Source organism: Macaca fascicularis, chromosome 5 (genome assembly GCF_037993035.2).
Source record: "Macaca fascicularis isolate 582-1 chromosome 5, T2T-MFA8v1.1".
NCBI lineage: Eukaryota > Metazoa > Chordata > Mammalia > Primates > Cercopithecidae > Macaca > Macaca fascicularis.
The window spans coordinates 149,716,163-149,736,129 of record NC_088379.1 but is presented as its reverse complement, the minus strand read 5'-3'; the positions used below and the strand labels follow the sequence as shown (position 1 = coordinate 149,736,129).

General features: G+C 36.0%; 1 long non-coding RNA gene and 1 pseudogene across 1 annotated transcript in view; one reads left to right on the top strand and one right to left on the bottom strand.

Annotated features, from left to right (window-relative positions):
• LOC135971011 (uncharacterized) overlaps window positions 1-19,967 on the top strand; it is a 116,904-nt gene that overhangs the window by 61,636 nt on the left and 35,301 nt on the right. The gene's annotated exons all lie outside the window — the stretch shown is intronic.
• Window positions 1,535-3,737, bottom strand: LOC102130763 (60 kDa heat shock protein, mitochondrial pseudogene; annotated as a pseudogene).

The window sequence follows — 19,967 nt, the reverse complement described above, 5'->3', positions numbered from 1 at the left end:
TACTTTTTCCTGGATAATTCCTATAGTTCAATTTAAATAGTATGTCCTTTAGGATGCCTGTCCTGACTTTATCTGTCTTCTGTGATATACTTGCATATCATCCTGTTAATTTCCAAACCTCTCATCAAACTTCTAATTTTCTTTTCATTTAAATAAACTTTTAATTGAAGTACAGCATCACACAAAAATGTGAACAAATCATGAGTGTATATATATATATAGAGAGAGAGAGAGATGAATTTTCATAAAATGTGCACATACATGTTATCACCTATTCAGATAAAAAAATATATTACCAGCACTCCAAAAACCCCTTTGTTCCCTCTTCCAGTAATAAGCTCCTTCAAGGTAACCAATATCTTGACTTCTAGTGCCACAGATTAGTTTGTATTTTCTTGAACTTCACTTAAATGAAACCATACAGTCTGTATTTCTTGGGGTCTTCTTTGACTCAATATTACGTTTGTAAAATTCATAGTGTGAATGGCAGTGGTCTTTCTTTCCTGTTTCTTTGAATGAATATACCGCGATGTGGTTAATCCATTCTAATGTTCATTGTCATTTGTGTCATTTTTAATTTCTGGCTATCATGGCTGCTGCTGTTGTAATGAACATTCTTTTATGCTTGTATCTGCTTTTTATTTCTGAAAGATTTATGTATTTCTATTAGGTGTATTTCTGGGAGTAAATTTGCAGGGTCATGGGTAGGCATATGTTCAGTGTTAGTAGACACTGTCAAGCAGTTTCCTAAATGGGTTCTAGTAATTTAAACTCCCACCAGCCCCATGAATATATATACCTACTATGTGTTCACAGAAATTAAAAATTAAAAATTAAATAAATAAAAAATAAACTCCCACCATGAGTGTATGAAAATTTTAGTGAATTTGCATTCTTGTCAACATTTGGTATTTCCAATATTTTATTTATTCATTCTGATGTGTGTATAGTGGTATCTTCATTGTGTTTTTATAAATTGCATCTCCATAATGGTGACTAATGAGGATGAATGTCTTTTTATTGGCTATTTATATATCAGCCATTTATATATCTTCTTTTGTAAAATTCCTGTTCAAGTCTTTGCTCACTTTGTTATTGGGCTGCCTCCCCTACCACACTCCATTGATATGTTAGAGGTTTGTTTTATATTCTTTTTGTAATCTATTTTGTATATTTGTCTGTTGTTGAATATGTGTGCATTGCAAATATCATCTCCTAGTCTTTGGCTTACCTTTCACAGAACCTTCTGAAGAACAGAAGTTCTCAATTTTAATAAGGTATAATTTGTCAAGATTTTTCTTTGTGGATTTTCTGTCTTATTTAAGAAATTGTTATCTACCCCCAAATCATGACTTTATTGACTTTATTCTCTTGTTTTTTTTTTCCTAGAAGCTTATTGTTTTATACTATTCATGTAAAAGTGATTTTTGTTTATGTTGTAAAATGAGTACATCAAGATATGTATCTTTAATATCCAGTTTATTGAAAAGACCATCCTTACCATGTGTTAATTTTATCATAAATCAGGTATATATTTGTTTCTTTTTTTTAACTTTAAACAAATTTTTGTTACACAAAGATAGTCACATAATTGGATATTTCTCTACTTTGTACACAATTATTCTCACTCTCCACAGAATGGCTGCTTAACTTCTCATCTGGTGGTGGCAAGCACTGAAATCCTCATTTTAACAGAACAGTAGTAAAAATGCCTCAGTGATTTAAGTTGAAAGCAGTACATGGGTACATGGCTCTTTTACCCAGCATCAGGAATGTATAAATGTCTTTTTATTCAAAAATACAAACTAAATTATCTGTGGGCATGGACAATGACAGCAGTAAACCATTACATATTTTGTCAACTGAAACCAGTAACTGATGGTTTTTGTGATTTCCTTAACATCAGCCAGCCTTTTCTTCATTTTCTCCAACTGTCTTCTCTGAAGTTATTGGTGAGGAACACTGCCTTGGGCTTCCTGTCACAGTTTATTAATAAAGATAAAGCACTGCTCTAGGAGTTAGAACATGCCACCTCCCATACCACCTCCCATTCCATCCATTGCACCCATTCCAGGATCCTTCTCTTCTTTAGGAATTTCTGTGACTACAACTTCTGCTGTAATTAACAGAGAGGCCACACCAGAAGCATCCAATAAAGCAGTTCTCACAAGCTTTGTTGGGTCAGTAATTCTTTTTTGCAGCATATTCACAAAATCTCCGACCATAACATCATAACCAACTTCTGAGGAACTTTGCATAATTTTCTCAACTATCAAAGATACTTCAACACCTGCTTTCTTAGCAATGGTCATTGCTAGAATTTTGAGTGTTCTTTTGATAATTTCTATACCAATGTTTTGATCTTCATTAGCTGGAGTCAATGAGTCCAAGGCTGAATTGCACCAAAGCAGGGCACAACCCCCTCCCAAAACAATGCCTTCTTCAACAGCAGCTCTTGTAGCATGAAGGGCATCTGTAACTCCGTCTTTCTTTTCATTCACTTCAGCATCACTTGTCACACCAACCTTCAGCACAGCTACTCCATCTGAAAGTTTTGCCAGCAGTTCATTCAGGTTTTCTTTTTCATATTCACTAGTTGTGACATCTAACTGCGCAATGATTTTTTGAACACATTTTTCAATTTGAGCCTTGTCACCTTTTCCTTTTAAGAGCATGGCATCATCTTTGGTCACAATGACCTCTCCAACTTTTCCTAAGTCATGAGGCTGAACGTCTTCAAGATTTAGGGTCAACCCCTCTTCTCCAAACACTGCACCACCAGTAGCAATAGCCAAATCTTTAAGCTGGTTGTTTCTATTGTCGCCAAACCCTGGAGCCTTGACTGCCACAACCTGAAGACTAACCGTTAGCCTATTCAAGACAAGTGTACTTAGAGCTTCTCCATTAACTCTTCAGTGATTATGACCAAAGGCTTACAGTGAGCATTGGCAATTTCAAGAGCAGGTACAATGGACTGGACACTAGAAATTTTCTTTTCACTCAGCAGAAGATAGGCATCCTGGAATTCACATTTCTGATCTTTTGATATATTAGTTAAGTATGGAGAAATATATCCTTGATCAACCTTCATGCCTGCAATAATTTCTAATTCATCATTCAGTGGTTTTCCATTCTTTACTGTGATGATACCCTTTCTTCCAACCTTTTTCACTGCATCAGAGATGATATTGCCAATTTCTCTGTCTCCATTTGCAGAAACTGTAGCAATCCGTGCAGTTTCTTCAGGGGTGGTCACAGGTTTAGACTGGTTTTTAAGTTCAGCTATTATAGCATCAACAGCTAACATCATACCTCTCCTGATTTCCACTGGATTAGCCCCTTTGCTAATCTTCTCTAAGCCTTCCTTGGCAATAGAGTGTGCCAGTGCAGTAACAGTGGTAGTGCCATCCACAGCTTCTTTATTTGTGGTATTGGCAACATCTTGAACAAATTTAGCTCCAGTATATTTTATATTTATCCTTTAAGTCAATTGGCTTTGCAACAGTCACACCATCTTTTGTTACTTTAGGACTTCCCCAGCTCTGCTCAATAATCACTGTTCTTCCCTTTGGCCCCATTGTAACGGCTACAGCATCGGCTAAAAGTTCTATACCTTGAAGCATTAAGGCTCAGGCATCTGCACCAAAATTATCTTTGGCGTAAGCCCAAGTGAGATGAGGAGCCAGTACCCTGGACACCGGTCTCATCTGGCAAAAGACTGTGGGTAAACAAAGCATTTCTGCGGGGCGGCAACAGGGTGTGCGCTTGGTGAGGCAGGTGGTCGGCGGTCAGTGAGGGAAGTATATATTTGTTTCTGAGCTATGTCTTTTGTTTCATTGTCCTATTTGCCTAATAACTAATTAAAAGTCCTTTCTTCTACTTTGAACTACATGTTTTATAAAGGCTAGAGCAACGTGTATTTCTTATTATTACTGTATTCTTATTTATTATAATAGTGCCTTACACCTTGGTTGGGACTTACTACAGTTTTGCTGAACATTGAATTAATAGCCATCTTTCATAAACAGTTTAAATGATCAAATATTGAATAGAAGTGCTGAAAGTGGGCAACTTTGTCTTTTTCTGATCTTACTGGAAAAGCTTTCAGCTTTTCACCATTGAGGGTGATGTTAGCTGTGGGCTTGTCCTATATGTCTTTTATTATATTGAGGTACCTTCCTTCTACACATAGTTTACTGACAGTTTTTAACATAAAAGGATTATGAATTTTGTCAAATGCTTTCTCTGCATGTACTGAGATAATCATATAATTTTTGTATTTTATTCTGTTAATGTGGTGTATCACATTTATTGACTTGAGTATGTTCAATCATCCTTGCTAGGATGGGGATAAATCCTACCTGATTGTGAAATATTATTTTTTAAATGTGCTATTGAACTTGGTTTTCTAGTATTCTTTTGAGGATTTTTGCATCTGTGTTTATCAGAGATATTTGGTCTGTAATTTTCTTTTCTTGCAATGCCCTTTTCTGGCTTTGGCATCAGGGTGAAGCTGGTCTCATAAAATGTGTTTGGAAGTGTTCCCTCCTTTTCAAGTTTTAAAGGGAGTTTAAGAATAAATTGTATTGGTTTTTCTTTAAATGTTTGGAAGAATTTGCCATGAGGCTATCTGGTTCTGGGCTTTTTTGTTAGTGATTCAAGCTTTCTACTTGTTGTTGGTCTATTCAGATTTTCTGTTTCTTTATGGTTCAGTCTTGGTAGGTTATATATTTCTAGGAATTTATCCATTTCTTCTAGGTTAGTTAATGTGTTGACACAGAATTATTCATAATAGTTTCTTATGATCCTTTGCATTTCTATGATATGAGTTGTAGTGTTGCCTCTTTCATTTCTGATTTTCTTTGAGTCTTTCTTTCTTTCTTTTAGTGTAACAAAGTTTTAAAAAAAATCTTGTAGTTTTATTGATTCTTTTTTAGTTTTTATGTCATTTATTTCTGTTCTGACTTTTATTATTTCCTTTCTTCTGCTGACTTTGCACTTCGTGTTTTTTTCCCTAGTTCCATGATGTATAATGTGAGGTTGTTTATTTGAGATCTTTCTTCTTTTTTGATGTAGGTGTTTTTTGCTGTAAACTTACCTTTTAAAACTGCTTTGGCTGCATCCCAGAAGTTTTGGGATGTTGTGTTTTTATTTTTGTTTGTGTGAGGATATTTTAAAATTTACCTTTTAATTTCTCCTTTGACCTATTGGTTATTCATGATCATGTTTTTAAATTTCTACATATTTATACATTTTTGAGATTGTTTATGCTATTTATTGATCTCTAGTTTTATACCATTGTGGTGAAAAAAGATACTTCCTATAATTTAAATCTTATTACATTTGTTAAGATTTGTTTTATGACCTAACAAATTATCCTGAAGAATGTTTTATGCGCATGTGAGAAGAATGTGTATTATGTTGCTTTCAGATGGAATGTTCTACATATGTCTGTTAGGTTTATTTGGTTTAAAGTGTAGTTCAAGTCCAAAGTTTTCTTATTGATTATCTGTCTGAATGATCTGTCCATAGTGAAACTAAAGTATTGATGTACCTTACTGTTATTGTATTGTAGTCTCTCTCTCCCCTCAGATCATTTAATATTTGCTTTATATATGTAGGTGTGCTGATACTGGGTGTATATATTTATAATTCTTATGTCCTTTTGAAGAACTGACCCCTTTATCATTACATAATAACCTTCTTTGCTTCTTATTATAGTTTTTGACTTAAATGATATTTTGTCTAAGTATAGCTACTCCTGATCTCTTTTGGTTTCCATTTAGTAGAATATCCTTTTCCATCGCTTCACTTTCAGTCCATTTGTGTCCATGAAGGTGGAGTGAGTTTCTTGTAGGCAGCATATAGTTGTGCCTTGGTCTCTAAAAAATCTATTCAGCCACTCTACAGCTTCTGATTGAAGAATATAATCCATTTACATTTAAAGTAATTGTTTATAGATAACGATATACTATTACCATTTTGTTACTCTTTTTTTGGTTGTTTTATAGATCTTTTGTTCATTTTTTTCCTTTCTTGTTGTTTTTCTTCATGGTTTGATGGTGATGAGTTTCTATGGTGGTGTGTTTTGAATATTTATTTTTATATTTTGTGTATCTACTGTAGGTTTTTGCTTTGTGGTTACCACTAGACTTGCATGAAACATCTTATAGTTATAACAGATGATTTTAAGCTGATAACCAGTTAACTTTGCCTACAAAAGCTACATTTTTACTTCCCCCATTATACTTAATGTATCTCATGTCATAATTTACATCCTTTTGTAAACTGTATCTCTTAACAAATGATTGTAGCTATAGTTACTTATTTATTTTTTAATTTTACTTTAAGTTCTAGGGTACATGTGCCTTGTTGGTTTGCTGCACCCATTAACTCATCATTTACATTAGGTATTTTTCCTAATGTACCCATCCCCCTGCTCTCCACCCTATGACAGGCCCCCATGTGTGATGTTCCCTACCCTGTGTCCAAGTGTTCTCATTGTTCAATTTCCACCTATGAGTGAGAACATGTGGTGTTTGGTTTTTTGTCCTTGTGATAGTTTGCTCAGAATGATGGTTCCCAGCTTCATCCATGTCCCTGCAAAGGACATGAACTCATCGTTTTTTATGGCTGCATAGTATTCCATGGTGTATATGTGCCACATTTTCTTAATGCAGTCTATCATTGATGGACATTTGGGTTGGTTCCAAGTCTTTGCTATTGTGAATAGTGCCGGAATAAACATATATGTGCATGTGTCTTTACAGTAGCATGATTTGTAATCCTTTGGGTGTATACCCAGTAGTGGGATGGCTAGGTCATATGGTACATCTAGTTCTAGATCTTTGCGGAATCGCCATACTGTTTTCCATAATGGTTGAACTAGATTCCAGATCCTGGAGGAATCACCATACAGTCTTCCAAAATGGTTGAACTAGTGTACACTCCCACTAACAGAGTAAAAGTGTTCCTATTTCTCCACATCCTCTCCAGCACATATTGTTTCCTGACTTTTTAATGATCGCCATCCTAACTGGTATGAAATGGTATTTCATTGTGATTTTGATTTGCATTTCTCTGATGACCAGTGATGAAGAGCATTTTTTCATGTGTCTGTTGGCTGCATTAATGTCTTCTTTTGAGAAGTGTCTGTTCATATCATTTGCCCACTTTTTGATGGGGTTGTTTATTTTCTTGTAAATTTGTTTAAGTTCTTTGTAGATTCTGGATATTAGCCCTTTGTCAGATGGGTAGATTGCAAAAATTTTCTCCCATTCTGTAGGTTGCCTATTCACTCTGATGGTAGTTTCTTTTGCTGTGCAGAAGCTCCTCAGTTTAATTAGATCCCATGTGTCAATTCTGGCTTTTGTTGCCATTGCTTTTGGTGTTTTAGTCATGAAGTCTTTGCCCATGCCTATGTCCTGAAAGGTATTGCCTAGGTTTTCTCCTAGGAATTTTATGTCTAACATTACATAAAATGTTAGACCTAGGTTTTAGGTCTAACATTACATAAAATGTTAGACCTAGGTTTTAGGTCTAACATTTAAGTCTTTATTCCATTTTGAATTAATTTTTGCATAAGGTGTAAGGAAGGGATCCAGTTTCAGCTTTCTACATATGGTTAGCCAGTTTTCCCAGCACCATTTATTAAATAGGGAATCCTTTCCCCATTTCTTGTTTTTGTCATTTTTGTCATAGGTCAAATGATTGTAGATGTGTGGTGTTATTTCCAAGGCCTCTTTTCTGTTACATTGGTCTATATCTCTGTTTTAGTACCAGTACCATGCTTTTTGGCTACTGTCACTTTGTAGTATAGTTTGAATTCAGGTAGCGTGATGCCTCCAGCTTTGTTCTTTTTGCTTAGGATTGTCTTGGTAATGCAAGCTCTTTTTTGATTCCATATGAACTTTAAAGTAGTTTTTTCCAATACTGTGAAGAAAGTCATTGGTAGCTTGATGGGAATGGCATTGAATCTATAAATTGCCTTGGGCCATATGGCCATTTTCACGGTATTGATTCTTCCTATCCATGAGCATGGAATGTTCTTCCATTTGTTTGTGTCCTCTTATTTGGTTGAGCACTGGTTTGTAGTTCTCATTGAAGAGGTCCTTCACATCCCTTGTAAGTTCAATTCCTAGGTATTTTATCTCTTTGTTGAAATTGTGAATGGGAATTCACTCATGATTTGGCTCTCTGTTTGTCCGTTATTGGTGTATAGGAATGCTTGTGATTTTTGCACATTGATTTTATATCCTGAGGCTTTGTTGTAGTTGCTTATCAGCTTAAGGAGATTTTGGGCTGAGATGATGGGGTCTTCTAAATATATAATCATGTCATCTGCAAACAGGGACAGTTGGACTTCCTCTTTTCCTAATTGAACACCCTTTATTTATTTCTCTTGCCTGATTGCCCTGGTCAGAACTTTCAACAATATGTTGAATAGGAGTGGTGAGAGAGGGCATCCTGTCTTGTACCAGTTTTCAAAGGGAATGTTTCCAGTTTTTGCCTGTTCAGTGTGATATTGGCTGTTGGTTTGTCATAAATAGCTCTTATTATTTTGAGATATGTTCCATCAATATGTAGTTTATTGAGAGTTTTTAGCATGAAGGGCTGTTGAATTTTGTCAGCCTTTTCTGCATCTATTGAGATAATCATGTGGTTTTTGTCGTTGGTTCTGTTTACCAGATAGATTCTGTTTATCGATTTGCATATGTTGACCCAGTCTTGCCTCCCAGGGCTGAAGCTGACTCGATTGTGGTGGATAAGCTTTTTGATGTGCTGCTGGATTTGGTTTGCCGGTATTTCATTGAGGATTTTTCCATCGATCTTCATTAGGGATATTGGTCTAAAGTTTTCTTTTTTTGTTGTGTCTCTGCCAGGCTTTGGTATCAGGATGATGCTGGCCTCATAAAATGAGTTAGGGAGGATTCCCTCTTTTTCTATTGATGGAAATAGTTTCAGAAGGAATGCTACCAGCTCCACTTTGTACCTCTGGTAGAATTCGGCTGTGAATCTGTCTGGTCCTGGACTTTTTTTGGTAGGCTATTAATTATTGCCTCAATTTCAGAGCCTGTTGTTGGTGTATTCAGATATTCACCTTCTTCCTGGTTTTGTCTTGGGAGGGTGCATGTGTCCAGGAATTTATCCCTTTCTTCTAGATTTTCTAGTTTATTTGCATAGAGGTGTTTATAGTATTGTCTTTTTGTAGTTTGTATTTCTGTGGTATCAGTGGTGATATCATCCCCTTTATCATTTTTTGCTGCATCTATCTGATTCTTGTCTCTTTTCTTCTTTATTAGTCTTGCTAGTGGTCTATCAATTTGGTTGATCTTTTCAAAACACCAGCTCCTGGATTCATTGATTTTTTGAAGGATTTTTTTGGATCTCTATCTCTTTCAGTTCTGCTCTGATCTTGATTATTTCTTGTCTTTTGCTAGCTTTTGAATTTGTTTGCTCTTGCTTCTCTGGTTCTTTTAATTGTGATATTAGGGTGTCCATTTTAGATCTTTCCTGCTTTCTCTTGTGGGCATTTAGTGCTCTAAATTTCTCTCTACACATTACTTTAAATGTGTCCCGGAGATTCTGGTATGTTGTGTCTTTGTTCTCATTGGTTTCAAAGAACATCTTTATTTCCACCTTCATTTCGTTATTTACCCAGTAGTCATTCAGAAGCAGGTTGTTCAGTTTCCATGTAGTTGTGCGGTTTTGAGTGAGTGTCTTAATCCTGAGTTCTAACTTGATTGCATTGTGGTCTGAGAGACAGTTTGTTGTGATATCTGTTATTTTACATTTGCTGAGGAGTGCTTTACTTCCAACTATGTGGTCAGTTTTGGAATAAGTTTGTGTGGTGCTGAGAAGAATGTATATTCTGTTGATTTGGGGTGGAGAGTTCTATAGATATCTATTAGGTCAGCTTGGTGCAGAGCTGAGTTCAAGTCCTGGATATGCTTGTTAACCTTCTGTCTCATTGATCTGTTTAATATTGACATTGGGGTGTTAAAGTCTCCCTTTATTATTGTGTGGGAGTCTAAGTCTCTTTGTAGGTCTCTAAGGACTTGCTTTAGAAATCTGGGTGCTCCTGTATTGGGTGCATATATATTTAGGATAGTTAGCTCTTCTTGTTGAATTGATCCCTTTAACATTATGTAATAGCCTTCTTTGTCTCTCTTGATCTTTGTTGGGTGAAAGTCTGTTTTATCAGAGACTAGGATTGCAACCCCTGCTTTTTTTTTTTTTTTTTTTTTTTTTTTGCTTTCCATTTGCTTGGTAGATCTTCCTCCATCCCTTTATTTTGAGCCTATGTATGTCTCTGCATGTGAGCTGGGTCTCCTGAATACAGACCCTGATGAGTCTTGACTCTTGATCCAATTTGCCAGTCTGTGTCTTTTAATTGGGGCATTCAGCCCATTTACATTTAAAGTTAATATTGTTATGTGTGAATTTGATCCTGTTATTATGATGTTAGCTGGTTATTTTGCCCGTTCTTTGATGGAATTTCTTCTTAGCATCAATGGTCTTTACTATTTGGCATGTTTTTGCAGTGGCTGGTACCAGTTGTTCCTTTCTATGTTTAGTGCTTCCTTCAGGAGCTCTTGTAAGTCAGGCCTGGTGGTGACAAAATCTCTCAGCATTTGCTTGTCTGTAAAGGATTTTATTTCTCCTTCACTTATGAAGTTTAGTTTGGCTGGATATGAAATTCTGGGTTGAAAATTCTTTTCTTTAAGAATGTTGAATATTGGCTCTCACTCTCTTTTGGCTTGTAGAGTTTCTGCCGAGAGATCTGCTGTTAGTCTAATGGGCTTCCCTTTGTGGGTAACCCAGCCTTTCTCTCTGACTGTCCTTAACATTTTTTCCTCATTTCAGCCTTGGAGAATCTGTCAATTTTGTGTCTTGGGGTTGCTCTTCTTGAGGAGTATCTTTGTGGTGTCCTCCGTATCTCCTGAATATGAATATTGGCCTGTCTTGCTAGGTGGGGAAGTTCTCCTGGTTAATATCCTGAAGAGTGTTTTCCAACTTGGTTCCATTCTCCTTATCAATTTCAAGTACACCAATCAAACATAGATTTGGTCTTTACACATAGTCCCATATTTCTTGGAGGCTTTGTTTATTTCTTTTTACTTTTTTGTCTCTAATCTTGTTTTCTTACTTTATTTCATTAATTTGATCTTCAATCACTGATACTCTTTTTTCCACATGATCTAATCGGCTATTGAAGCTTGTGCATGCATCATGAAGTTCTTGTACCATGGTTTTCAGCTCCATCAGGTCATGTAAAGTCTTCTCTACACTGTTTATTCTAGTTAGTCATTCATCTAATCTTTTTTCAAGGTTTTTAGCTTCCTTGCGATGGATTCAAACATCCTTCTTTAGCTTGGAGACCTTCTAAAGCCTACTTCTGTCAGCTTGTCAAAGTCATTCTCTGTTCATCTTTGTTCCATTGCTGACAAGGAGCTGTGATCCTTTGGAGGAGAAAAGGCACTCTGGTTTCTAGAATTTTCAGTTTTTCTTCTCTGGTTTCTCCCCATCTTTGTGGTTTTATCTGCCTTTGGTCTTTGATGTTGGTGACCTACTGATGGTGTTTTGGTGTGGATGTCCTTTTTGTTGATGTTGATGCTATTCCTTTCTGTTTGTTAGTTTGCCTTCTGAGAGCCAGGTCTCTTAGCTGCAGGTCTGTTGGAGCTTGCTGGAGGTCCACTCCAGACTCTGTTTGCCTGGGTATCATGGTAGAGGCTGCAGAACAGCAAATATTTCAGAACAGCAAATATTGCTGCCTGATCCTTCCTCTGGAAGCTTCGTCCCATAGGGGTACCCACCTGTATGAGGTCTCAGTCAGTCCCTACTGAGTGGTGTATCCCAGTTAGGTTACATGGGAGCCAGGGACCCACTTGAGGAGGCAGTCTTTTCATTCTCAGAGCTCAAACACCATGCTGGGAGAACCACTGCTCTCTTCAGAGCTGTCAGACAGGGATGTTTAAGTCTGCAGAAGTTTCTGCTGCCTTTTTGTTCCTCTATGCCCTGCCTCCAGAGGTGGGGTTTACAGAGGTAGCAGGTCTTGCAGAGCTGCAGTGGGTTCTGCCTAGTTCGAACTTCCCGGCTGCTTTGTTTACCTACTTAAGCCTCAGCAATGGTGGATGCCCCTCCCTCTGCCAGGCTGCTGTCTCACAGGTTGATCTCAGACTGCTGCACTAGCAGTTATGAAGGCTCCATGGGCATGTGACCCACTGAGCCAGGCGTGGGATATAATCTCCTGGTGTGCCATTTGCTAAGACCATTGGAAAAGCACAGTATTTGGGTGGGAGTGTCCCGATTTTCCAGGTACAGTCTGTGACGGCTTCCCTTGGCTAGGAAAGGAAAATCCCCTGACCCCTTGCACATTCTGGGTGAGGCTATGCCCTGCCCTTCTTCAGCTCACCCTCCATGGGCTGCACCCAATGTCCAACCAGTTGCAATGAGATGAACGGGGATACCTCAGTTGGAAATGCAGAAATCACTGTCTTCTGCATCAATCATGCTGGGAGCTGCAAACTGGAGCTGTTCCTATTCGACCATCTTGGAAAGAACTTCTCTAGCTATAGGTATTTTTTAACAGTTTTGTGGAAAAAGCTTCGTGAAACTGATCTGAGCAATAGCTTTCTGAATATGACCCCCAAAGCACAGGACACAAAACAAAAATAAAAGAATGGAATTCTGTCATACTATAAAAGTTTTGCACAGCAAAACAAAGGGACAAATAGACACACACGTGTGCACACACACATACACATCAAACAAGAGTGAAGCTACAATCTACAAAATGAAAGAAAATATTTCAAAACCATACATCTGAAAAGGGGTAAATATTAAAAATATATAACGGTCTTAAAGAATGCAATAGCAAGAAAGCAAATAACCCAATTTAAAATGGTCATACAACCTGAATAGACATTTCTCAAAAGAAGGCATACAAATGGACAACAGATATATTAAAAAAAAGCTCATCAGCAGGGAAATGCAAATTGAAACCACAATGAGATATCACCTCATACATGTTAGGGTGCTACTATCAAAAAGACAAGAGACAACAAGTGTTTGTGGTAATGTAGAGAAAAGGGAATCTGAGTGCACTGAGGGTAGGAATATAAATTATTAGAGCCATGATGGAAAACAGTATGGAGATTCCTCAAAAAATTTAAAACAGGGCTATCATAAAATCCAGCAATCTTGCTTCTGAGTATGTATCCAAAGGAAATAAAATCAGTATGTTGAAGAGATGACCACACTCTCGTGTTCATTGCAGCATTATTCACAATAGCCATGATATAGAATCAACAGATTAATTGATAAAGAAAAGGTGGTATATATAAAAAATGAAATGCTATTCAGTCTCAAAAAAGAAGGAAATTCTGTCATTTGCAGCAACACAAATGAACCTGGAGGACATTAGGTTAAGTGAAGTAAGCCAGTCATGAAGGAACAAATGACACATTATCTCATTTATATGTGGAATCTAAAAAGGTCAAACTCATAGAAGCAGAGAGTAGAATGGTGGTTATCAGGGGCTGGGTGGGAGGGCGGATAGGGAGATATGGTTTAAAGATTAAAAGTTTTAGTTTTATAGGATAAACTCTGGAGATCTATTATATAGCATGGTAAGTATAGTTAATAATAATGTATTGTATACTTGAGAATTGCTAAGAGAGTAGATCTTAAATGTTCATCACACACACATGATAACTGTGAGTTGATGAATATATTAGCTTGACTGTGCTAATCATTTCACAGTGCATACATATATCAAAACATCAATTTACATTATAATAGATACAATTTTTATTTGTCAGTTATATCAATAAATCTGGAAAAATGATAGAATATATTCACAAATTGATAATTATCTCTGAAGTGATTATATAAATGCTAGTTACAATAACCTCTTCTGTGTTTTAGGTTTATTCATAAAAATAGTGGTCTCTTTTAAAATGCTCCTCCAAGAAACATGCATAAAACTCTCATTATTTGCATATGACTTTGTGTACTTAAAATAGACTAAATAAATCATCCACTTTTGGGGCTATCAAGCTAAGAGTTTGTTATTGATACTGCTGATACTGTCATTGATACTGCTGATATTGTCATTGATACTACTGACACTGATTATTATTAATCATATTGATATTACTGGTCCAGTAGAATCAATAACAAACTTTTAGCTTGGTAACTGTATTATATGAATATATTCTACTTTTCAAAAATTAAGACATTACAGATAAAACTAAAGTTTTCTTTGATCAACACTCTCAAATTCAGGTCCTTTTCCTTCTCCTAACTAATGACTATTATTGTATTTAGCATGAATATTTTCATATTTTTAAAAATATTTTTCATAGATATATATGTCCTTGTGAAATTCACAATGTTGTTTTTATGTTTGCCTTTGTTTTTATCATAAATGGTTTCATATTATATGTATCTTCCTGTAATTTGCTAATTTTGCCTAACAGTATTTTGAGACCCATCTATTTTAATACATAAAGTTCATACTTATTTTATTTAATTGGGTCTATAATATTTTATTTTATAAATATTTGATGTTTTGCCAGGCATGGTGGCTCACACCTATAAGCCCAACACTTTGGGAGGCTGAGGTGGGAAGATCACTCAGAGTTCAAGACCAGCCTGGGAAACACAACAAGACCCTGTCTCTATAAAAACTAAAAAAAAAAAATTAGCCAGGTATGGTGGTGTGCACCTGTAGTCCCTGCTACTCGGGAGACTGATGCAGGAGGATTGCTTGAGCCCAAGAGTTCAAGGTTGCAGTGAGCTATGATCATACTACTGTACTCCAGCCTAGGTGACAGAGAGACCCTGTCTATAGAGAAAAAATAATTTTTTTTATTGTATAATGTTATAATGTAGGGGCCAAATGTTCAAACCATCTAGGTTCAAATAGAAGCTCTATCACTTTGTGTGGCCTTGGGAAAGTTACTTAACCAAGGTGTGCTTCAGTTTCTCATCTATAAGGTGGAGATAGTAGTGTCTAGCTCATGTTATTATTTTGCTGTAAGAAGTCAATGTTTTTTTTTGTTGTTTTTTTTTTTGAGATGAAGTTTCACTCTTGTTGCCCAGGCTGGAGTGCAATGGCGTGATCTTAGTTCACTGCAACCTCTGCCTCCTGGGTTCAAGTGATTCTCCTGCCTCAGCTTCCCAAGTAACTGGGATTATAGGAATGCAGCACCACTCCTGGCAAATTTTGTATTTTTAGTGGAGACCGGGTTTTACCATGTTGGTCAGGCTGGTCTTGAACTCCTGACCTCAAGCAATCCACCCGCCTCGGTCTCCCCCAGTGAGCCACTGTGCCTGGTTGGAGTCAATGATCTTTTAATTAAAACTCAGTAAAAATTTCTTTCATATTTACCTGCATATTTACCATTTCTGATGCTGATTACTTCATTGGGTAGTTCCAAATTTCTATCAGGTACCACTTTCTTTCTGTTTGAAGAACGTCTTTTCTTCCGGTGCAGTTCTGCTGGTGATATATTTCCTAAGCCATTGTTTGCCTGAAAAGTTTTTATTTTGCCTTCATTTTGTAACATATTTTACTGGGTGTAGAATTTTAGATTGATTTTTTTTCAGTTTTCTAGTTTGTATAGTTTCTGACAAAAAGTGCCTTATCAGAAATGATACAACCTCTATCATTGTACTTTTGTGTGTAATATGTCTCTTTCTATGACCTTAAGATTTTCTTTATCACTGTTTTTCGAACATTGTTATAATGTGCTTTGGTAGGAATAATCTTTGTGTTATTTTGCTTGAGGTTTGTTAAACTTCTTGGACTTTTGTGTTTATAATTTTGATCAAATTTGGAAAGTTTTCATCCAGTAGTTATTCAAATATTTTTTCTGTATTTCCATCCCCTTACATTCCCTCCTACTGAGAGTATGATTATGTGTATGTTAGTGTGCTTGGTAATGTCCCACAGGTCATTAGGGCCTTATTCAATGTTTTAAAAATTATCTCTTTTGTGTATTATTTTGGATAGTTTCTCTTGCTATAGCTTTTTGTTCACTAATCTTTTCTTCTGTTAATCCTATTCTGTGTATTTTTTTCATCTCTGAAAGTTCCACTTGTATCATTTTTGTCTTTCATTCTCATTATGCTGATATTTTTCTTTAAATTTTTCAGTATAATATTAATACACTTTGATTTAAAGTCTTCAATAATTTCATCGTCTGTATCATTTGTTTTTCTATCTATTGATTTTTCTTTTGCTTCTCTGTAACATTTTTATGTTTGTTTTGTAGTCTGCTCAGGTTGCTATAACAAAATACCTCATAGACTGGGTAGCCTAAATAACAAACATTTATTTCTCACAGTTCTGGGGGCTGTAAAGTTCAAGATTAAGGTGCAAGGTGTCTTTTTGGTTTGCAGATGGTTGCCTTCTTGCTGCATCTTCACATTGTGGAGAGAGTGAGTGAGCACTGGTCTGTTTCTCTTCTTGCAAGGACACTAATCTCATCATGAAGACTCTACTCTCACGACCTCTTCTAAACCTAATTACCTCCCAAAGGCCTCACCTCCTAATACTATCACATAAGTGGGTTTCAACATGTGAATTTGGGGGAGGAATAAACTTTCAGTTCATAATAGCTTCTTTGCACGCTTGGTCATTTTTAAATTAGATTCCACACAGTAAATTTTATATTGTTGAGTACCTGATTTCATTTTATTCCTTTAAAGAGTGTTGTAGTTTGTTTTGTCAAGCCCTTTTGGTTCTTTTAAATTTTGCTCAAGTGGGTTTAGAGCAGTCTTTAGTCCTAGGTTAGTCCCACTACTGGTGTCTAACCTTTCTGAGGTTTCTTCCAAATGTTCTGCATATTATGGAGTTTCTGTACTCTGATTTGTCAACTATTCCTAGACTCATTCTGGGAATAGTTCAGCCTACTGATTTCCTGCTCTCAGTCTCAAGGAGTTTTATTTCATGGATGTGTAGGTTAGTATACTCTTCCAAACACTCCAGAAGATTCCTTTGCAGAATGTAGAGCTGTTGTTTTACAGTTTCCCCATCTTTGGAATTCTGTTCCATAAACTCTAGTCATTTTGACCTCCCTGAATTCCAATCTCTTCTCACCTCAGGAGAAAAGAAAGAGAATGTATAATCCCCTTCTTGAGCTGTGTAAAACTACCACCTGGCAGAAAGCCAGGAAAATCATAGGTTTCGTCTTGTGCGCTTCCTGCTTCTCAAGTGTCACGAGCCTATTGTTGAATATCTTAGAAGCGTTTCATATTTTGTTCAGTTTTGTGGTTATTTACAGTGGGAGGGTAATTCTCATAGCCTTTTTATGATATTTTTGTTTCCTATTACTATACTTTTTATTCATACATGTTTTATTCTTCCCGTCTTTTTCAGCTATAAAATTTTCTTGGTTCCATACTTTTGTTATATTTGTTTGAAATATATCCTATTATTCTAGTGATTGTCCTTGAATTTAATTCTTTCAAGAAGGATCTATGAATTTGGTTTACTGCACATACACTACACTAGGCTGTGTGCTGCACAACTCTAGGGAAAACCATGTACATGTACTTGGAGTTGTGCAACATTAGAGCTGGTATACATTAGGATTTTTATATATCTGATTATATTTTTATATTTTTCTTACTGTTGAATGATAGTTTGTCTGGATAGATAACTTTATGTTTCAAGTTAGATTTGAAACATAAATTTCCACTTAGACCTTTAAAGATATCACTCCATTTGTTGTATAGTTACCAATATTACTTTTGGGATATCTGACATAAATTTGATTCTGATTCTCCTTCCATTCCAGGTCATCTGTCTTTCTGGTAGCTTTTAAGATTTACTATTTATTTTTGGTGTTCTAAAATGTTGGTGCCAGGACTTGAAGTATAGCTTTTAAAAGCATCTTTTCTTGCTTGGCAATATGATGGCTTTTTCTATTTGAAGACTCATGCTAACCTTAAGTTCTGGGAATTTTTTTTTTTTCTGTTGTTACTTAAGTTCTTGCTTCTCTGACAGTTTCTATAGACTTTTGAATGTACTACTAATGTTAGTACTTCTGCATCTATTCTCCATGTCATTCAAATTTTTTTATTAAAAAAATATTTATTTTTCCATGTGCTAGAATTCCTCAGTTATACTTTCTAATTTGATTGTTCTTTAACTTTGTCCTATTGGGAGTTATCCCTTCTATAGATTTTTTAGAAAATATATTTTATTTTGAAATAATTAAAAGTATATAGTGTTTTGAAAATGGTTCCCACACACTTTCACTAACTTTTCTTAATGTTAACATCTTACATAATACAGTACAATTATAAACCAAGAAATTAGCACTGGTACAAAATATGATACTATTATAAACTAGGAAATTAGCACTGGTACAACCCAATTAAACTAAAATACAGACTTTATTTGGTCCAAGATCTCACATTCCATTTAGTTATCATGTCTCCTTATTGTCCTCCAATCTATGACCATTCTTCAATCTTTCCTTGTCTCTTATGGCCTAGATATTTTAAAAATAGCATTGCTGGAGTATAATTAACATACAATAATTTACTGTTGTACATATTTAAAATGGATAATTTGATACATTTTGGCAAAAGAATATGCATCTGTGAAACAATCACCACAGTCAAGATAATGAACGTATCTATTTCTCTTCAAAGGTTTCTTGTGCTTTTTGGAATTTCTTCCTATTGTTCTCTCCACCTCATATCCCCTGGCAACCCTGATCTGCTTTTTGTCAATTTAAGAAATGATTATGATTTTATTTTTTATTTCTTTTAGAGCTGACTTCTCACTATATTGCCCAGACTTGTCTTGACCTCCTGGCCTCAAGTGACCCATCTGCCTCAGCCCCCTGAGTAGCTGGGATTACAGACATGAGCCACCATGCTGGTTGTCATTTTATATTTGCTTTAATTTTCTAGAAATTTATGTAAGTGGAATTATACAGCAAGTGCTTCTTTTTGTCTAGCTTATTTCTCTCAGCATAATTATATTGAGGTTCATTCATGTTGCAGTTTGTATCAATAGTTCATTCCTTTTTATTGCTGAATTTTTTTTATAGAGATACATCATTAGTTTGTGAATATATATCCATCTGTTAATGGACATTGGGGTTGGTCCTAGTGTTTGGTCATTAAAATTAAAGTTGAGGCTGAGCCTCAACTCAGTTCAAACCTGTAGTCCCAGCACTTTGGGGGGCAGAAGGAGGCAGATTGCTTGAGCCCGAGAGTTCGAGACCAGCCTGGGCAACATGGCAAAACCCCATCTCTACAAAAAGTACAAAAATTAGTCAGGCATGGTGGCTTGCACCTGTAGTCCCAGCTACTCGGGCGGCTGAAGCAGGGTGATCACCTGAGCCCAGGAGGCAGAGATTGCAGTGAGCCAAGATCACACCATTACACTCCAGCCTGGGCAACAGAGGTAGACTCTGTCTCAATAAATAAATAAGTTGCCATGGACATTCCTGCACAAGTCTTTCTATGGACATATACTTTTCTTTCTCTTAAATGAATACATAGAAGTGGAATGTCTAGATCATTTGATAGATGTGTATTTAACTTTTTAAGAAAACTGCTAAACTGTTTTCTAAAGTGGTTGTACTATTTTATATTTTCTCCAGTAGTTTATGAGATTTCCTGTTTCTCCACATCCTTGCCAACACTTGGTGGGGTCAATCTTTTACATTTTAACCCTTTAAATAAGTGTATAGGGGGATGCTATTGTAGTTTAAATTTACATTTCCCTGATGACTAGAGATATTGAGCATTTTTAAAATATACTTATTTGTCACCTGTATTTCTTGGGTTGTTTGTTCAAATATTTTACCCCTTTTTTGTTGTTGTGTCATTTGTTTTCCTATAATTGAGTTTTGGGAGTTCTTTATATATCCTGGATTCAAGTACATTCTTAGTCGTATGTTTTGTAAATATTTTCTTCCAGCCTCTGGCTTGTT